Source organism: Bos javanicus, chromosome 20 (genome assembly GCF_032452875.1).
Source record: "Bos javanicus breed banteng chromosome 20, ARS-OSU_banteng_1.0, whole genome shotgun sequence".
In the NCBI taxonomy this organism is placed as follows: domain Eukaryota; kingdom Metazoa; phylum Chordata; class Mammalia; order Artiodactyla; family Bovidae; genus Bos; species Bos javanicus.
In genome coordinates this window covers 71,364,162-71,384,716 of record NC_083887.1, presented here as the reverse complement: position 1 = coordinate 71,384,716, position 20,555 = coordinate 71,364,162, and the positions used below count along the sequence as shown (strand labels likewise).

The 20,555-nt window shown below is 51.7% G+C and overlaps 1 protein-coding gene and 1 long non-coding RNA gene across 2 annotated transcripts in view; one reads left to right on the top strand and one right to left on the bottom strand.

The window, feature by feature from the left end:
• Positions 1-20,555, top strand: part of AHRR (aryl hydrocarbon receptor repressor) — a 77,838-nt gene that overhangs the window by 33,789 nt on the left and 23,494 nt on the right. The window lies entirely within an intron of this gene.
• On the bottom strand, positions 5,446-12,338 carry LOC133233818 (uncharacterized). The gene is made up of 3 exons (XR_009731878.1): positions 11,456-12,338; positions 9,387-9,540; positions 5,446-5,947 (listed from the first exon to the last, which is right to left on the bottom strand). It is a non-coding gene; the product is annotated as an uncharacterized LOC133233818 (long non-coding RNA).

Genomic DNA, 20,555 nt, shown 5'->3' with positions numbered 1-20,555 from the left:
GCAGCCCTCCGCCCCCAGTCGGGCCCCCCGACGGCCCGCGTCACGCTGCACCTTCTCGTACAGGCCACGCGGCCCCCACCACCCCCGCCCCACAGCCCCCGGGCCTCGGCCCTGCAGAGGGGTCTGGATGCTCGGAGGCCCTAGGAGCTTACAGACCACCTCTTTCCTAAAGAGGTGAAAACACGTGAGGGCAGACGGTGTTCTCGCAGGCGACAGGGTTTGCGTTTGAGTTCGCAGGGTGCTGGGGCCTCCCACCCCGGGGCCCTGTGGAGCAGAGAGTAGGCCTGAGGTGGAGTGCTTTTGGAAATGTTGTGCTTTCGGAAGAGGAAACGTTCCCGTATTCATTCCTTATCGGGTTTGTAGGAAGCAAATCTTAAATGTATTTTTCCTTTGAAGCTGCTTTTTTCTGTTAGTGCTAGTGAACATGGAGAACGTCCTGCCAGCCTGGATTTCATTCTCGCCAGATGATAGCTGGCATCGCTCTTTCCCTATTCACGTTCAAGATTAAAATGACATCTTAACCATAAAATCGTGTTTAAACTTTCACTCTGCACTATAAACGCAGGAGCCAACGCGCACAGCCCGCTGTGCTGGTTAGAGTGCCGGGCGCCGTCCTGCATCCGGGGCTACCGCCGGGGCCACACTCCCCCAGTGTCTCCGGGCTGTCCTGCTTCCATGGGGGAGAGAGGCCTGGGCCTCTGTGCTCACAGCCGTGTCGTGGGCCTTGGGCCACCCCCACCAAGGACGGTGTCTCCTGTCTGGCTGAAGAGACCCTGACCCCTTGACCCTGGCTAGAGATGAGGTGTCCTGAGCTGCACGGGCTTTTCTGAACTGTGCTCTTTCTGGCGGTGTAGGGCAACAGCACTGAGCAGGTCCTTCCCCGTAGGTTTCCCTCCTGCTCTCCGTTTGCAGCCAGACCCCCACCTGCCCCCGGCTCCACATCCTGCACTTGTGGCCAGGCGGCCGGCACCTGCGGTGTGGGTGTCTCACCGCACTGGCCCTCCCAGCCGCTGAGGCCTCCGGATTGTTTCCAGGCTGTGCGGACTGTGAGTAGAGAGCTGTGATGAACATTCACACACAAGTTTCTCTGCACACAGGTTTTCCTTTGATTCGGAAGATCGGTGTGTGTGTGCTTAACTTTGCAAGAGACGGCCACGCTGCTTGCCTGGGCAGCTGTGCTGGTGCGTCCCCATCACAGGGACGGAGCTCTAAGCTGCTCCACGTCCCTGGTTTGCACGGTGTACCAAGCCGTTTTAGGAGCTGGGCCACATGTGGGTTTAATTTGTGTTTCCCTCATGACCGATAACGTTGAGCATCTTTTCATGTGTCTCTCTGCCATCCACAGGTCCTCTTTGTAAGCTGTCTACTCAAGTCTTTGTCCGTTAAGCACAGATCGGGTTGTTTGCTCTCTGAACTGTTGAGCTCTGAGCTCGTGTGAATGCCCCACGTGTCTCCCTGTGTGTAGGTCTGTAGTGTCTGCTCCCAGCCTGGCTTGTCTTTTCATTCTTTTTCTTTTGTTTTTTCTTTTTTCTTCTTGGTCTTCATTCTTGACAGGGTCTTGCAGAGTGAAAGTATTAACTTTGACAAAATTCAGTCTATCCACTTTTTAGTAATAGATGATGATTTTGGTGTCAGATATAAGAACTCTTTACTTAGTCCAAGGTTATAAAGACTTTTCTTATATGTTTGAGTCCAATGTTTCATACTGTTGCATTCAGTTTTAAGTTTTACACTCAAGTCTGTGATCTGTTTTTAGTTAACCTTAGGGTAAGGTAGGAGACATAGGGCAAGATTTGTTTATTTTTGCATATGAATTCTAGTTTTTTCAGACCATTTATTCAAAAGTTGATCCTTTCACCATTGAATTACCTTTATACCTTCATAAAAAATCAGTTGGTCATATTTTTGAGTGTTTCTGGACTCTCATCAGGTTCATTGGTTATATGTCTGCTGCTGCTGCTGCTAAGTCGCTTCAGTCGTGTCCGACTCTGTGCAACCCCATAGACGGCAGACCACAAGGCTCGCCAGTCCCTGAGATTCTCCAGGCAAGAACACTGGAGGGTTCCAGGTTATATGTCTAACCTTTCACAAATAAGCACCTTGCTGTCTAGATTACTGTGTTGTTGTTGTTGAGTCGCTCAGTCATGTCCGACTCTTTGCCACCCCATGGACTGCAGCACACCAGACTTCCATGTCCTTCACCATCTCCCAGAGCTTGCTCAAACTCTGTCCATTGAGTCGGTGATGCCATCCTCTGTCGTCCCCTTCTCCTCCTACCTTCAGTCTTCTCCAGCATCAGGGTCTTTCCTAATGATTCAGCTCTTCACATCAGGTGGCCAAAGTATTGGAGTTTCAGCTTCAGCATCAGTCCTTCCAAGGAATATTTAGGGTTGATTTTCTTTAGAATTACTGGTTTGATCTCCTTGTTGTCCAAGGGACTCTTAAGAGTCTTCTCCAACTCCACAGTTCAAAAGCATCAATTCTTCAGTGCTCAGCCCTTATGATCCAACTCTCACATGCATGCATGACCACTGGAGAAACCGTAGCTTAGTAGTCTAAGCAGAGTCTTGTGTCTGCCTTTTATCATGCTCATTTTGCTTTCTATAGATGTCTTAGATTAAGAAATTCCTCTTTATTCCTTCATTTCTGAGAGTTCTTATTTTGAATGGATATTAAGTGTTGTTAGATGCTTTTTTTGCATCTAGTGAGATTGTGGTTTTTCTTCCTGAGTCTTTCTATATTTAATATTGTGAATTACATTCATTGGTTTTCAAATGCTTACTCAACCTTGCATGCCCTTATTTATATATTGCTGGACTCGGTCTTGCTAGTATTTTGGAGATTTTGTGTTTATGCTGTTTCCTCGTGATGTCTTTGTCTGCTTGTGGTGGCGTGCTGATGCAGGCTTCGTGACATTGGCTGGGAGTGTTCCCTTTTCTTCTTTTTCCTGAAAGAGCTTGTGTAGAATTAATGTTATCCCTCTTCAGGTGATTATAGAATTCACCAGAGAAAACAACTGATCTGGGGATTTTCTTTAGATTTTCTTTAGTTTAAATCATAGAAGATTAAACTGAGTGCATTTTCCTTAATTAATAAGGACTATTTATGTTATCTATTCTAGTGTGAATTTGAGTAGTTTGCATCTTTCAAGGAGTTGGTCTACTTCATCTACATTATTGATTTTGTGAGTACAGCACTGTCCACTGTTTTCGCATGTTGCCTTTTTAATGTCTGTGGGTTCTGTAGCTATGTCTCATTTTTCATTTCATTGGTAATTTGTGTTTTCTCTTGTTTTTTTTCTTAGTCACTTGGGCTAGAAGTATATTCACTTTATTCATTTTTTTCAAAGACACACAGCTATTAGTTTCACTGATCATTGTTATGGGCTGGATACTGTGTCCCCCTGACCCCCACCAAAATTAATATAATTCAGATTCACACTAGACTGGAGACCTCCCTCCAGTGTGGCAGTGTTTGGAGGTGAGGTGGTCATGAATGGGGTTGGTGCTCTTGTAAGAGGCCCCAGAGAGGCCCTGCCCCTCCCTCCTGAAGGACAGGGCTGTCTGTGAGCCCGACTGCTGGTCCTGGGTGAGGTGTCTGCGAAACATTAGCCACATCAAGTCGTCTGATGACACTGACGACTTTTATGTCCTTGCCGATCTTCTGTCTGGTCTTCACCTGAAAGATACCTTCCAGTGTAATTATGGATTTCTGTACTTCTCTTTTAAGTTCTCTCAGTTTTTGCTGTGTTCTTCGGAGTTCTGTTGTCTTACTGAGGATAATCATGTTTTCTTCTTGAACTGACCTTTCTACCATTATCATTACACACCTCATATCATTAAACACCTCTTTATCGTAGTCTTCCCAGGGTCTGCTTTGTCTGATACTAATACAGTCGTGCCAGCTTTTTTCTGGTTAATGTTTCCTTGGCATACCTTGCTTCATCTTTTCATCTTAACCCATTTGTATTATTACATTTAATGTATTGATGGTATATTTTTGGGCCTTTTTTGGTTTTGTTTTTCTGAGTCCAGTCCTACAGCATCATTTTTTCAATTGGTGTATTTAGGGCATTTATATTGCAGTAATCATTGATATTACTGGGTTTCAGTAATCACTGATATTACTGGATCTCAGTCTACCGTTTTGTAGTTTTTCTATGTTTTGTTTCTCTTCTACCTTCCTTGTGATTTAGTAATACTTATTAGTATTCCAGTTCAGTATCTCTGCTGACCTTTGCTGCTTAATTTTGATATGCTTGGGCTTGTATATGCTGGGTTTATTAGATTGTCCTATTTAGGGTTCGCTAAGCTTTCTGAGGGCTTCCCAGGTGGAGCTAGTGGTAAAGAACCTGCTTGCCAATGCGGCAGACAAAAGAGACTCACGTATGATCCCTGGGTCTGGAAGATCCCCTGGAGAAGTGCCATGGCTACCCACTCCAGTATTCTTGTCTGGAGAATCCCACAGACAGAGGAGCCTGGTGGGCTACACAGTCCACAGGGCCGCAAAGAGTCAGACACAACCGAAGCAACTCAGCAAGCATGCAGGAACTACCTGAGCCTATAAATTTATGTCTTTCACCAAATTTGGGAAGTTTTTAGCCGTAGTCTTCAAATATTTTCTATTGCCCCAGTCTCTTTCACTTCAAAAGCCCCCTGCCCAGCTGTTAGGCTTTCTCATCCTGTCCACAGGGACTGAGGCACCCCTCACTTTTTCCCCGTATTTTCTCTCTCAGGCTGATCGCTTCCTGTTGTCTTCACTGGCTCTTCTCTGTCACCTCCATCCTGCTCTTCAGCCCGTCCAGTGGAATTTTTACTTCATGTATTTTATTTCTCATCTGAAATTCTCAGTTTTTTTCATGGCGTCTGTTTCTCTTCTGAGATGTTGCATCTTTCTTGGTGTTTTCCTTTCTCAGTGCTTCCCCTTCCCTCCTGGAGGAGGCTGGCCGTCCTGCATCCCTTCCCTGACCACCAGCCGTCGGCCTCTGCTTCCTGTCTCCTGAGTGTGACCCGCACATTCTGCGTCTATACATGTACAGTAATTGTGGCTGTGCGGCTGGCTGAGTGAGGCACGGGTTCCTGACCTGTTCTTGGAGCCTGTGAACTTGTTACTTTACACAAAACTAAAGGCAGCACTAAAGGTGTGGACGTCCAGGCTTCCGCGCGGGGCTCGCAGCTCCGAGGCTGCACAGGGGCTCACGCCCGCTCCTCGGGTCCGGCACGCTCAGAGGCTGTGGGTCTCTGGGAAGAGGCTGATGGAGCCAAACCCAGGAACCACGAGAAAGCAGCTGCATGGAGACGGCCGTGTGGAGAGGAGAGGGTGCACAGACAGGCCAGGCGGCCCTCGGGCTCCTCAGACAGGGGGACACACGCGCCCGTGAGAGGCCAGCTGGAGATCTTAACAGCGCTCAAAACTTAAAGGCATGAGAGCAAAACCTGGAAATCCGTGGAAAGGTCCAGAGTTTGAGTCCTCCCGCGCGTAACTGAGGAACAGGCGGAGAAAAACAGGAAAGTTGGGGAAGTCACCAGGCCCCGGGGACCTGTGCACTCAGAGCTCCAGAAAGATCAGAGGGGAGGAAATGGTCAAGGAAGTGACCCAGAAGATTCCCAGAACCCGGGACTGAGTTTCCGGCCCAAAGGCCCCATGGGTGACCAGTACAGAGAATGAGAAGGACCAAGTGCTTCAGGTCAGTTCAGTTCAATGGCTCAGTCATGTCCCACCCCACGGACCGCAGCACGCCAGCCCTCCCTGTCCATCACCAACTCCCAGAGCTTACTCAAACTCACGTCCGACGAGTCGTTGATGCCATCCAACCATCTCATCCTCTCTCATCCCCTTCTCCTCCAGCCTTCAATCTTTCCCAACATCAGCGTCTTTTCAAATGAGGCAGTTCTTTGCATCAGGTGGCCAATGTATTGGAGTCAGGTATTGATCAGACCAGTCCATCCTAAAGGAAATCAGTCCTGAATATTCATTGGAAGGACTGATGCTAAAGCTAAAGCTCCAATACCAAGCTTTCGCCTCTCTGAAACTCCACACCCAGGACGGGAGGGTCGACTCTGAGACAAGGAGGAGGAGTCGGGAAGGCCACGGGGAGGTGCCTGAGGGGAGGGGGCACCTGCCTGCCTTGGAAGGGTGGGGGCACTCCTGGGCCTCCCAGTTCCACTTTCTCCACGTGGAACAGGCCGTGACCAAGTGGCAGTGGGGACCTGGAGCCCGGGGCTCACCGGGAGGTGGGGAGAAGGTGGTGCACTGCTCGCTGTGGGAGGCAGGGGTAAGTCATTGCCCAGCGGTCACTAAGCATAGTGCACCCCCCTACCCCCGCTGAGGAACGTCTGGAGCACCGAGCAGCTCAGGTTCTAGCAGAGCCGTGATGCCGCTCAATCGAGCAGAAGCGAGCTGTGGTGGCGGTGAGAGCATGCGGACACCTGAAACCCTGGGAAGCCGGGGGCAGCCACTCAGGGAGCTGCGAGCAGGCCGCTCCACTGCCCCGGCTCCGGGCGGCTGCCGGAGCAGGAAGCCCTCAAACTCTGCGCTTTTACTCTGCCCCTCGTCCTGCTGGGTGTCCGTTGGACGCTCAGGTTGCCCCGCTCTCCGGCTCCTGCAGCTGCGGCGGCCCCTTGCTGTCACCGCCAGGCTCCCGCTCTCGTTAACTGGCCTTGCCAGTGCACCATGGGCCCTGGCTGGAAGCCTAGCGTCTTTATTCTTCATGTAATTACTCTTGCTGAGGGCTAATTTCTGCCCTTGTATTTTGTAATTTCTATTGACTGTGCTTTCCTGGGTTTCTTGTCCTTCTCTCTAGCTCCCCATTCAGGTCGCGCTTTCTCATGCTAAAGGAGTCACACACTCCGCTTTTGTTCTCGGGGACCGCCCAGTGGCCCTGCGTGGACACAGTGACTGTCCAGAAGTTGGCCGGCACAGGTCCTGCCGCGGTCCTCAGTTCTCAGGCCCCTCTGAGGCTCCGCACGTGGCCCCGCTCTCCACAGCCCCCGAGCGCTTCCCTGTGGAGCTCCTGTGAAATCTTTCTGCATCACACCCGTGCTTTCACACTTGGATCACAATTTGGCTGAGTATAGACTTTTAGGTTCGAAGTTTTCCCCTCGACCTTCATCAGTCCCATCCCACGCTTTGCAGCCCAGTCTGCCACCGGGCTCTGCGACCTGTTCTCTGTGGCACGTCCGCTCTGGCTCTGTCTGGAGCTTTTGCGAGCCTGTCTTTCAAGAGCCTGATACTCTTGAATTTCACTGTGATGTGTCTTTTGTCTTGTTTTTCCTGCTTGGTGCTCTGAGTTCTTTCCATCTGAGGTCTTTCTTCTTCAGTTTGGATGTTTTTCCCGGTTACTGGTTCCACCTCTGGAGCTCCGCGCCCGGGGCCCCTGGGCGGTCCTCCCACTCACAGCTCTTTCTCCCGTGCTGCCTGCTGTCCTTCTCTGCTGCCCCAGGGCCAGTCCTCCAGGCTGCGCCCATCACATGGACCTCCGCGGTCCTCTGTGCTCTGCTTAATCGCTCGGTCCTGTCCGGCTCTCTGCACCCCCGGACTGTGGCCCGCCAGTCTCCTCTTCCTCCCTGCCTTGTCTTACCTAGTAAGTGGTTCCCCTTGATTTGCTCAGTTTCTTCCTATTATTTCATTTTGCTATTCGTTTACCTCCTTAAATCTGTATGTTAAACTCATGCTCGTCTAATCCTCTGCTCTGTGCTGCCCCACCCGGCAGCATTCCCCGGACTGTGTCCTGGCGCATGGTGGTGGGGGCCAGAGGGTCGGCGGGGGGGTGGGCCGGGTGGACTTGCCTCCTGGGTGACGGTCTCCTCTAGGAAGGGCTGCCCTGGGAGGAACCCTGGCCTGGGGTGTGCACGGGGTGGGGGAGTGAGTGCCTGGGGGTGCAGCTCAGCTGTGTCCTGAAGCCCTGCTTCCCTTATCCCACCAGGCAACCCAAGGGGCCCAGCAGAGGAGGAAAGGGCTCTTTCTTCTATTCTCTGCTCCCCCCGAACGCCCGCCCTGGGCTCGGGCCGCAGCCCTCCTCATCCCGACCCAGACAGCCCTGGGCCCCCACTAGGATAAGGGGGGTGACTTTGCAAGGGGCGTGGAGCCTATGCTGGCTCGCCCTGTGACACAGAAGCCTGAACCTTGCTGCAGGCAGGGACACACAGCGTCGCTGGGTTGTGCTGTGTCTGCCTCTGAGGCCACAGCAGTGTCCTTGGGTTAAAGCAGTCAAGATCCTCTGGGGAGGGGTGGCAAATGGGCAGGCGTGCTGATTCCCGAGTGAGGGGGTTTTGCTGTTCCTGCCACTGGCCCTGGGCCTGGGCAGGTGACTCACGCGACCCTGTGGCACCCATGGGCCTCAAGGAAGCGCCGTGAGAGGGCCTTGCATGTCTGGGAGCCCCGACGACCACGCTCACTCAGCAGGCTGTTGACCTGTGCCAACCGAGCTGGCGCGGTTTCTGGAAAAGCCAGCACAATTCCCGGGAAGTTCTCAGGAACCACAAGAGACGTGCCGAGAACAAGAGTGCAGACTTTCTTGCCTCCAGGCTGTTGCTCTCCTGGAGAGAGACCTAGAAACCCCTTCCCCTGGTTGGGAGAACTGCAGGGGCTGATCCTAGAGGAAGACCTAGAGACCCCTTCCCCTGGTAGGGAGAATCGCAGGGGCCGATCCTAGAGAGAGACCTGGAAACCCCTTCCCCTGGTTGGGAGAACCGCGGGGGCCGATCCTAGAGGAAGACCTAGAGACCCCTTCCCCTGGTTGGGAGAACGTGGGGGCCGATCCTAGAGAAAGACCTAGAGACCCCTTCCCCTGGTTGGGAGAACGTGGGGGCCGATCCTAGTGGAAGACCTAGAGACCCCTTCCCCTGGTTGGGAGAACGTGGGGGCCGATCCTAGAGGAAGACCTAGAGACCCCTTCCCCTGGTTGGGAGAACGTGGGGGCCGATCCTAGAGGAAGACCTAGAGACCCCTTCCCCTGGTTGGGAGAACATGGGGGCCGATCCTAGAGAAAGACCTAGAGACCCTTTCCCCTGGTTGGGAGAACCGCGGGGGCCAAGAGTGCCCGCTCCTGGTGGCTGTGGCTGAGGACTCCCTGCTGCAGTTCCCTCCACTTGGTGCTGGGCCCATGGGTTCTCTAGGGACAGGGGTACAAAACCCCAGAGCCCGCATAGTGGGGCACAGAGTGAGCTGGCAGGGGTGGGAGGCGGGCGGCCTGGGGGAGGGGTCTCAGGGTTGCCGTTGCGGGGTGGGGGCAGTGCAGGCTGCAGGAGGGAGCGTCGCACACCTGGGGTCCCGACTGCTGGAGGGTGGTGTTGGCGAGGTCGCAGGTGTGCGTCTGAGGCATGGCGTGGGCATCCCAGGCCCTCCTACCCCTCGGCTCTGGGGAGAGCGCCTTGATGTCCGCGTACCTGCATCCACGCGTTTTCTGGATCCGCTGAGCGGGCTGCTGCAGGGGCTGCTCCATCTCCCACTCTGGTCTCTGTGCTCCGAGAAATACTGTCTCACCTTCTGCTGTGACCCTGTTGTTCCCAAACTTCTTTGATGTGGCTCTTCTTTCAGGGACTTGACAGACATAAGTAAAAGTGTAAATTCCCTGGGGGCTGGCCTTTGGGTGGACACAGCCCCGAAGGGCAGGCTGCCCTCACTGCCTAGCAGACCCCGGGCCCCACCCCAGGGCCTATCTGACATCCACTGAGTGTCCAGGGCGGTATCGGCCTCAGGCTGTGTCCACCGTGATGCACGGTAGTGCTTTCTGTCCATCCAGCAGTCTCCCTGCGGTCAGAAGCCCACAGTTCCTGGCCCCACCCCTGAAGATAAGTTTAGCTGTTTGGGGCCACTCTGTGGCTGTTAGACCTAAAGCTCTCTGCTATGTGCCTCCTGGCCGTCCATGGTCACTCCAGCTGTCTACCTTGAGCCCCTGATCGTCCGTGGTCCCCAAGCAGGGCTTCCTGGTCAGCTTACCCCTGTGGCCACTCAAGCTCTGCTCTGCCCTGGGCTCTCCCGGGCTTGGACGTGTGTGCCCCAGGCTCTGCCCTCACTGAGCCCATGGTCATAAGGAGGGTCCCAGTGGGGACTTGAGCAGAGGTAAGCACGCAGGCCGGCCCCATGAAGGACGACCTGCGGGCCAGGCTGCGCCTGCTGCATGGCCTCACTGTCAGCCTCGCCGCTCACCACTGGGCACTGAGACGCTGCGGGCCTGCGGCATCTGCAGGGTTTAATCACTAGGGAAAAGCTCCTGGCTCGCTCTGGGTCACCCTGGGTTCATGGAGGAGCAGCTGAATGTCGTGGGGCCTGAGAACCTGCCTGTCCCACAGCCAAGGCTGTGGCCTGGTTTGTTCCATGTGGAGCCTGCGTTCCCCAACCATGGAGCCCAGGTCCACCCACCATGAAGCCTGGGTCGCCCCCCCGCCCCCGCCATGGAGCCCGGGTTCCCCCCCGTGGAGCCCGGTTCACCCACCACAGAGCCCAGTTCACCCCTGGTTTGTTCCATGTGGAGCCCGGATTCCCCCACTGTGGAGCTCGGGTTCCCCCACCGTGGAGGCTGAGTTTACCCCCAGTTTGTTCCACGTGGAGCCCAGTCCTCCCCCATGGAGCCCAGTCCTCCCCCATGGAGCCCAGCTCAGCCCCGGTGTGTTCCGCGTGCAGGCTGAGGGCTCACACCAGCTCCTTCCTGAGGGCTGCGCTGGCAGCACACTTTGTTGCCGTCGGACCAGCCTGGCTGGGCTTTCCTGTGTGATGGCTCTTCCACAGGGGCTCTCTCCGGCTCCCAGTGGCACCCCTCCCTCCTGCAGGCCCCCTTGGGCTCCCCAGGGGCAGAGGAATGGTCTAGAACGTGTCCACAGGTCTGGAGTGACCCTCGGCTATGAGGCTGAGGCTGGTGGCTCCCGGTTGGAGATTTGGGGGGGTGAGTGGGGGCAACCCCTCCCACCCCAGGAGCCGGGCAGGATGGACCTGCCTCTCAGACGGAGTACTGCCGCTCCTTCAGGGTCATCAGGAGCACCTGTTTATCGATTGACCATAACTGCTTCTCAGGAGCTAAACCAAGTTTACATTCAGAGTCGTCCCAATCTTCAAAAAGGCTTTGTTTTCTCTTTAGAAAACACTGCCAACACTTTTGGTAAATCACTCGTTCCAGCACAAAGCCCCAGGTTCAAATTAACAGGACCGGTATTGATTCTGCCCTTACTCCGTGTGGGTGCTTATTTGAGCTCAGAGACGGTCCCTGCTGTCATCCATGTTTTTCAGAAGAGGAACCTGAGGCCCAGAGAGGTTAAGTAGTTTGTCCAAGGTCACACAGCTGTTGAAAAAGCAGCTCTTGGTTGAGGTGTTTTTGAACTGGTCACGTCCACCCAGGGAAGGAGAGCAACGTCTGCAGTGGCTACATTCTGTGTCTGGTTCTGGGCTCCCCTCCCACCAGCCGCAGGAGGGCCCAGAGCCAGCCTCACCGTCCAGACACCTGCACTGTCCAGCTGCTCACCTGGAGAGGACGACCCTGGGGCCGTGGCTGGCGGAGCAGGGCCGGGCTAGCACGGGGCCAGCTCCCAGGGCCCGGGGGTCCGCACCTGCCTCCACTCTCGTGGCTCTGCCCTGGCAGCCCACTGCCTCTTTCAAGAACTGTTTGCAAGCGCTGTCGCTTTCCGAGGCTGGAGCCCAAGGCCAAGTTTACTGTTTGTGGGATCTATAAACAGCCGGCGAGCCATCCCCAGCAGAAGCGCCTCGCACGCACACGGGCCCCGCGGCGAGGCCCAGCGAGTGATCTGGCTCCAGCAGGCCCAGCGGCCGGTGCCCCGCTCGCGTGACTGGCGGCCTATGGCCCGGCCTGTGGTGTTGCTCCGTTGCCGTGGCGACAGCTCTCAGGGGAGGGCCCAGCTCCCAACTTCCCTTCATTCCAAGGAGGGGCGAGGAGAGGGGCTGCTGGAACTGTTCCTTTTCCCTCTTCTTTTTCCTCTGCTGTGACCTTGACGAGCAATCTTTGAAGTGCTCGCCGGCTATTTTTTCTGCCTGTGTTGGAAGACACCAGGATGTTCAAGGGCTGCCCAGAGGAAGTCCCGCTTGCTCAGCCGTTTGCGCCGACCCCTGCCCGGGGCCGCCGGCGGCGTCGGGGGCGGGGCGCGGGCCGGCCCTGCAGAGGCAGGTGCAGCCCCGTGACTGGCGGTCATTGAGCGCGGACGCGGTTGTTTCTGCTCTTAAAAAAGCGCAGCCTTCAGCTTGGGGCCAAATTCTTTTCTCCGCTTGGAGAAGTGATCTCATTTTCCATGTACCATATTTAAAAAAAAACACAAAAGTCTTGCAGGATTAAAAGAGAGAGAGAAAACAAACAAACGTTTGCGATGCATATTTGCTCCGGCCGGTCCCACATGTGCAGCAGTATTTGGCGTGAGGCTTCCAGGCCAGAATGTCGATCTGATATTGAATCCATATGACTCGGCAAACAGCGTTTACGGTCGTTTTTCTTTTTAAAATTTCTGCCTGGTGAGTTAAAATTAAGGTTGTTTTCGGCTGTGACTAATCTCGTAAAATCTTTTTTGAGACGGCATTTGATGCACTCAGACCATGAGCATCTCTTTGGTCTTTGGACTCTTATTAGTGGGACGTTGTGAGTCTGGGCTGCCTCTGAGATGGGAAATTCTGTGTGGACAGCTGGTGGCACCCACTTCGCCCACTCCCACCGCTGGGGGTGAGTGGGGGTCCCCACGCCTGCAGCTTGCCCGGGGCAGGGGGACAAGGCTCTCGGGCCACCACCGCCCAGCCCCGCGTGGCGTCTGGGCCACGTGGCCACTGGTCAGTGAGTCTATAAGAAGGAGGGACAGTAACCTCGTTGCCACAGTAATGGAGCCACACCACAAGGCCACCAAAGCCTGCGGTGGCCTTAGCATGGCCACCCTGCTTCTGCCCAGATTACTGGGGTGGGACTTAGATGGGCAGCCTGCAGGCCTTTCCTGAGAGGTTCCTGCCAGCTCTGGGTCAGGCGCGAGGCCCATGGCTGCCCGCTCCGGCTTTCCTGGCCAGAGGGCTTGGTCACAGTGGCAGAGGCAGCAGGCTGCACCAGCCCCCAGGGCCTCGGCCACCAGAACCTGCCGGCTGCGGGGCAGGGTGGGGAAGGAGGCAGGCACCCTGAGCGGGTGTTCTGCCGAGTCCCTGGGTCACAGGAGGCCAGGTTTGCAGGGCAGGCTCTGGAAGCCATTGCAGGAGGGCCACGGGCAGCGGTGTGAGCACCAGCACCGCCCTCGTCCTGGGGGATGCCCGGCTCTGGGGGCAGCAGGTCCCACCACGCAGGTGCCCAGCAGGTGCCCAGCAGCGCTGCAGCAAGGGAAGGCGGTGGCCTTTCTTCCTTGCCTTAGGCATCATCCATCCACGCAGCATCTTCCATCCAGACGCACGTGAATCCGGGAGCCCCTACCAGGAGCTGAGAGCAGCCCAGATGCCCGTTGAGCGGCAGGGGATATGCAGTGCAGCCTGTGGGTGCAGTGGAGTACTAGTCAGTCTTGAAGAGGAAGGGAATTCTGACACAGGCTCTGCACGGATGAGCTTGAGGATATCGTGCTGAGAGCTCGAGCCCGGCCCGGAAGGGCCAGTCCTGTGAGTCCACTCAGGAGGCCCCTGGAGGAGTCAGGCTCCTGGAGACAGGAAGCAGATGGTGGCAGCCGGGACTGGGGAGGGCCGGATTGTCAGCCTGGGAAGATGAGAAGGCTCTGGAGATGATGCCGCTGGCGGCTGTACAACCACAGGGCTTGTGGGGATGAACTGCGCGCGTGAGTGTGGCTAAAATGGTGAGCTTTCTGCTGCATACGTTTTACCACAATATGAGAAGAGCTGGTATTTCGAAGTGCGGTTCTTGTACGTGTTGGTGTCTGAGGGACATGGGCGTCCAAGCCTCAGGGGTCCAGCTCATCGTAGATTCTGAGGCTGATAGTGCTTCCAAAAGTCCTCCAGGCTGGTGAACATGGACACGCAGGTTTTGTGTTTTTAGGCGAAGTATGTCTGAAGTGGTGCAGAAACCACGAGGGGCACTGTCCGGACTTGTCACCGCCCAGCGGGGGTGCGTTCAGTCTGCCTGGGGACCACTCACAGACGGGGCTCTCCGTGCCCAGCCTCCTGTCCTGGAGATCTACCCACACCCTGCCGGTCAGCACACAGGAAAACCTGGCCTCTGTTACACCCTGTAACAGCCCAGATGTTTCACGGATCTCCCCACCCCCACCAAGAAATCTGGGGCCTCCTAGCAGAGGCACGTGGGGGAGATTCGGACATGGTCACAGACTTGTGACCCCCCCACCAGGATGAGTGCAGGCAAACACTGGACCTTCCCCCCCGCTGCCCGAAGGTGTGTGGGCAGTGGGAACAGGCACTTCCCTGGAACTGCACAGGAACTCGTGACAAATGCTGCCGTCTGGGAACGCGGACGTTCCGGTGGACACAGAGTGCACAGGGTTGACTGTCACTTCACTGGAGTCCGGGCGTTTTGTCTGGTATTTTGATAACAGGCTTTTGGTGAGATGTGGTCACTGGTGGCAGACTGCTGGGGGCAGGGGTGCCTCGGGGGGCTGTGTGAGCTTGGGTTGCTCATGCAGGAGACTCAGCGCAAAGTCTAAATTTGACTGCAGATCACCACCCTGATGTTTGCACCTGTGTGTCAGAAACTCACCCAGAACTGTGCACCGAGGCGAGCCGCTGGGTGTCACAGCTCACGTGGGCTGTGGCTTTTCAAGTCATGTGGGCACAGGCTGCGCAAGGATTCTCCGGGGGAATGTGACGTCTGCATCTGAGGCAGCAATCTGATCTCAGCTGTGAGCCCCTGGCATCTCTGATATGTCTTAGGCTGCTTTAACATCTTAGTGATTCCCTCTTTTTCTAAAAAAATTTTTTGTTTATTTATTCCTTTATTTGGCTGTGCTGGGTCTTCAGTGCTGCACATGGGTTTCTCTAGTTGTGGCGCCTGGGTTTCTCGCTGTGCTGGCTTCTCTTGTTGCAGAGCATGGGCTGTAGGTGCTCCGGCTCAGTAGCTGGGGCTCGTGGACTTTGCCCCTTGGCCTGTGGGATCTCCCCAGACCAAGGGTCGAGCCCGTGTCACCTGCATTGGCAGGCAGACTCTTATCCACTGAACCACTAGGGAGCCGGTTAGTGCTTCCCTCTTGAATAAGATCTTTTGTTGAGTGTTTACTGTATGTTTGCCTGAGTGCTGTGATGTTTCTTCTCTGAGTTACACTCTAGCAGCTAAGGTGTGGCTTCACAGCAGAGCAAGGTCCCGTGTGCAGCTGTGAGGCTGTGTCCCTTTCTAGGGGTTTCCTTGGGAATCTTGTGTGATGTCAGGTTGGGCAGAACACACAATTTCCTTTTGGGCGGGACATTGCACTCCATTGATAAATTCATCTTTATGATGGTGAGTCACCCTGTCCAAGACCAAAGGATGTCTTTCTATTGTTCACATATAATTTGGTGTCTCTTGAGATGTTTTAACATTTTCTTTACATAAATTTTGCGTTTTTCTGATTGAGTTTGCAAGTGTTAGGTCTTCTAAAGAGGACTTTATCCATCAGACTGTCCTCTAATATGGTCATTATTCTAGTATGTAAGAAAAGTTATGACCAACCTAGATAGCATATTGAAAAGCAGAGACATTACTTTGCCAACAAAGGTCCGTCTAGTCAAGGCTATGGTTTTTCCTGTGGTCATGTATGGATGTGAGAGTTGGACTGTGAAGAAGGCTGAGCACCGAAGAATTGATGCTTTTGAACTGTGGTGTTGGAGAAGACTCTTGAGAGTTCCTTGGACTTCAAGGAGATCCAACCAGTCCATCCTAAAGGAGATCAGTCCTGAGATTTCTTTGGAAGGAATGATGCTAAAGCTGAAACTCCAGTACTTTGGCCACCTCACGCGAAGAGTTAAGTCATTGGAAAAGACTGTGATGCTGGGAGGGATTGGGGGCAGGAGGAAAAGGGGACGACAGAGGATGAGATGGCTGGATGGCATCACCGACTCGATGGACATGAGTCTGGGTGAACTCCGGGAGTTGGTGATGGACAGGGAGGCCTGGCGTGCTGCGATTCATGGGGTCACAAAGAGTCGGACACGCCTGAGGGACTGAACTGAACTGAAAGGCTATTGACTATGTATTTAATTTTATATCCTTCCTGTTTACTAAATTCTTTCACTTGGGTCACTTTATCATTGATTCTCTAGGGTTTTCCAAATAAACGAAGGAGTCCTCTGCAGGTAGTAATCCTTTTACCTTCTCAGTGTTAAACCTCCCATTGAGCTCCCTTCTAGTTGCAACAGTTAACACCCCAGAAACTATAGGACAGGCCTCAGCAAACCTTTTCTGTAAGTGGCAGGTGGTGTTTCAGCCTCCACGGGCCATGTTGTCTCTCTCGGAACTATTTAGCTTTGCTCTTGTAGTGCACATATGTAAATGAGCAGGTTTGGCCACAGTGTACGGTGGACTGGAGGGGCACTGTAGGTCACACACCCCTGGAGAGGGATGTCAGGGCATCCTTGCCTGGCTTCCTGATCCTCCTGGAAGATCAGGAAGCCAGGCAAGCCAGGGTTTTCCAGCATTTTCCTCATTAATTAAGTTGCTACCTTAGGAATAACGTGGACACACACACACGTCCACACGCAGTATCATGTTACAAGGTATTCATAATTCCTATTTTCTTGAGTGTTTTTTAATCAGAAATTAGTGTTGCATTTTGTTGAAAGCTTTTTTGCCATCTGTGAAGATGGCAAAAGTTATAGATTTTTCTCCTTGAATCTATAAACTTGCTTGTCTGGTTAGTTGCTCAGTCATGTCTGCCTTTGGAGTCAGATGGACTGTAGCCATCCAGGCTTATCTGCCCATAGGATGTTTCAGGCTAGAATACTGGAGTGGGAGAAGGGTATGCCCTTCTCCAGAGGATCTTCCTGACCCAGGGACCGATAAGCTTGGTGTATTGTATTGATGACTTTCCTGATACTGCCAAGCGTGTTTCTCCAGAGGATCTTCCTGACCCAGGGACTGATAAGCTTGGTGTATTACATTGATGACTTTCTCGATACTGAGCCAAGCGTGCACTCATGGAGTAAATTATCTTGGTCACAATGTATTGTTTTCATAAAGTGAAACTGAAATCTGTTTGCTAATATTTTATTTAGCATATTTGGCATCAATAGTCAAAGTCTGTAATTTTATTTTTATTGAGTTTTCTTATCATAATTAACTGTCCATGTTATAGTTCTTAAGAATTGGAGACTTTTCTTCACTTTCTATTTCTGAGACAATTTAGGGGCATTGTTATTATCTTATTTTTAAAGATTTTTAAAGCACCTGGGTCAGGCACGTTATCCTGGGTTAGTGCCTTGATAACTTCGTTTCTTCTACAGAAATTGTGCTTCAAGGTTTCCATCTCTAACGGGTTAATTCTGGTAAATTATTTAATTTCTTGAGTATCATTTTTAATACTTCCTCACTGTATTTTTAGCATCTGTAGGGGATGTAATGATGTATTCTTTAAAACTCCTTGTGTCAGTAGTATTTTTCTTGATAAATCATCTAGGAGCTTATCAATTTTATTAATCTTTTTAAAGAAGCAATTTTCCACTTTGTAACAATCTTTATTATTTAACTATTTGAAGAGTTTTCATCGTTTCTTCTCTTATTTTTGATTTTTCTCTCCTTCTTCTTCTTCTTGTTCAGTCTCTCAGTTGTGTCCAACTCTTTGCAACCCCATGGACTGGAGCACACCAGGCTTCCCTGTCCATTACCATATCCCAGAGTTTGTTCAAACTCATGTCCATTGAGTCAGTGATGCCATCCAACCATCTCATCCTCTGTCGTCTCCTTTTCCTCTTCCTTCTATCTTTCCCAGCTCCAATGAGTTGGCTCTTTGCATTAGGTGGTCAAAGTATTGGAACTTCAGCTTCAGCATCAGTCCTTCCAATGAATATTCAGGACTGATTTCCTTTAGGATTGACTTGTTCAATCCCTTGCAGTCCAAGGGACTCTCAAGAGTCTTCCCTAGCACCACAGTTCGAAAGCATCAATTTTTCAGTGCTCAGCCTTCTTTATGGTCAAACTCTCACATCCATACATGGCTACTGGAAAAACCATAGCCTTGACTATATGGACCTTTGTCAGCAGAGCGATGTCTCTGCTTTTTAATATGCTGTCTAGGTTGGTCATAGCTTTTCTTGCAAGGAGCAAGCGTCTTTGAATTTCACGGCTGCAGTCACCATCTGCAGTGATTTTGGAGTCCAAGAAAATAAAGTTTGTCATTGTTTCCATTTTTTCCCCATATTCGCCTTGAAGTGATGAAACCAGATGCCATGATCTTAATTTTTTGAATGTTGAGCTTTAAGCCAGCTTTTTCACTTTCCTCTTTCACTTTCATCAAGAGGCTGTTTAGTTTCTCTTCGCTTTCTGCCAAAAGGGTGGTGTCATCTGCGTATCTGAGGTTATTGATGTTGATACTGGAATCTTAATTCCAGCTTGTGCTTTATCCTCCTCCTTACATTGTGTTTAATTGTCTCTAGTTTCTTGAGGAGGAATTACACACTTTGTTCTTTTGAAGCAGTCATCATAAGCTTACTGGGACTTTACGGTGCCTTTTCTGATTATATGTAACTTGCAGTTCATCACCTCTGTGTGTCCTCATCATGACGGGGTGCAGAGTTCTGTAGTTTTACCTGTCCTTGTGGTTCTCCATCAGTTTTTAGAAGTGTGAGGCTTTGGATTTAGGTGGCTGCCATTATCCTATCACTTCATGGCAAATAAAAGGTGAACAGTGGAAGCAGTGACCGATTCTCTTTTCATAGGCTCCAAGTGGACCTTGATTGCAGCCATGAAATTAAAAGACACTTGCTCCTTGGAAGAAAAGCTATGGCAAACCTAGACAGCCTATTAAAAAGCAGAGATGTCACTTTGCCGAGAAGGGTCTGTATAATTAAAGCTATGGTTTTGCTAGTGGTAGTCATGTACAGATGTAAAAGTTGGACCATAAAGAAGGCTGAGCACCAAAGAATTGATGCTTTCAAATTATAGTGCTGGAGAAGACTCTCGAAAGTCCCTTCGACTACAAGGAAATCAAACTAAAGTCCATTCTAAAGGAAATCAGTCCTGAATATTCTTTGGAAGGACTGATGCTGAAGCTCCAATACTTTGGCTACCTGATGGGAAGAGCCGACTCATTGGAGAAGACCCTGATGCTGGGAAAGACTGAGGGCAAGTGGAGAAGGGGACGACAGAGGATGAGGTGGTTGGATGGCATCACTGACTCAATGGACATAATTTGAGCAAGCTCCAGCAGATAGTGGAGGACATAAGAGCCTGGTGGGCTATAGTCCATGGAGTCACAAAGATATATGACTTAGAGACTGAACAACAACATTATCCTGGGCTCCCTAGAAATCTTCAATACCAGTAATTTGAAAGCTCCTAGAAATTGATATTTATAAATCCTAATAGAAAAATCAGCACATAACATGCACAGGTATTTTACCAAAAAAGAAATACAAGTTACCAATGAATGTGTGAAATGTTTTTCGATCTAATTAATAGTCAAAGAATGAAAATTATAATGATGGTAAAATAATTTATCACATAAAATTGGCAAAGATTAGAAAAAAGAAAGAAGTACCCAGCATGGTCAAGAATTAAGAGAAATGAATATTATAATGTATTGCTGATAGCTGCAAGCTTCATGGAAGTTAATGCAAAGTCTCTAAATGTCTGCATGTTAAAGATTCCAGCTGAGGTATTGTGAGCGCCACCGTCCAGCTGCCTAATCCTCCCTAACCTCCGGCTCTGCCCTGGCCCCGGAGAGTCAGACTGCTCGCGCCCGCCTGCAGGGGGTGGCACACAGCATAGTGAGCCACTCCACACGTGGCGCCTGCACTCGCCAGGACCCACACCGCCTGGGCTGCTGTCTGCCTTGTCAGGACGAGGAGGACGCCAGACAGACGGGCAGGCAGACAGCTGGCTGACAGGGTGGGCACTGATCACATGCTTACGTGCCTGTGGTCCCTCACGCACCTTCACTAGCCTTGGCTCTGGGAAGCCTGTGCAGGAGGGGCTGGAGGGCCTGCTTTTCAAAAAAAGGGAAACGTTAAATGAGCCCAAACAGTGCATGCCACAATAGTTACAGACATAACAGATTTAACAATCATTAAGATATTGTGAATAATGATACTAGAATTCACCCCCTTTTCACTCACCATCTCCCCAAAATGCACCCAGACTGGAGGATCTTAGAGGTGAGGTGAACCAGATGTTCTACGAATACATTTTCTCATCATAAATAAGTGGGTATAGAAAATGAAAAAAGAGGGAAAGGATGTTTGATGATTTAGGTATGCTTGAACACCAAAATAAAGAGAGAAGCTTATAGGTGGATTTCCTTGAATATAGATGAATATTTCCCAGGTGAAATGCGTCAGTTCCAAGAACATATTAGAAATGATGACCAGATAAGATTTGCCCTCCATAGGCAAGAATGATGCACCATCAGAAGATCTGGTAGTGTAACATTAATAGACTAAAGAAAATCTATGTGATGATTTCAGTAGATACAGAAATAGCCCTTTTTGGAGCTCAACATTTTTCA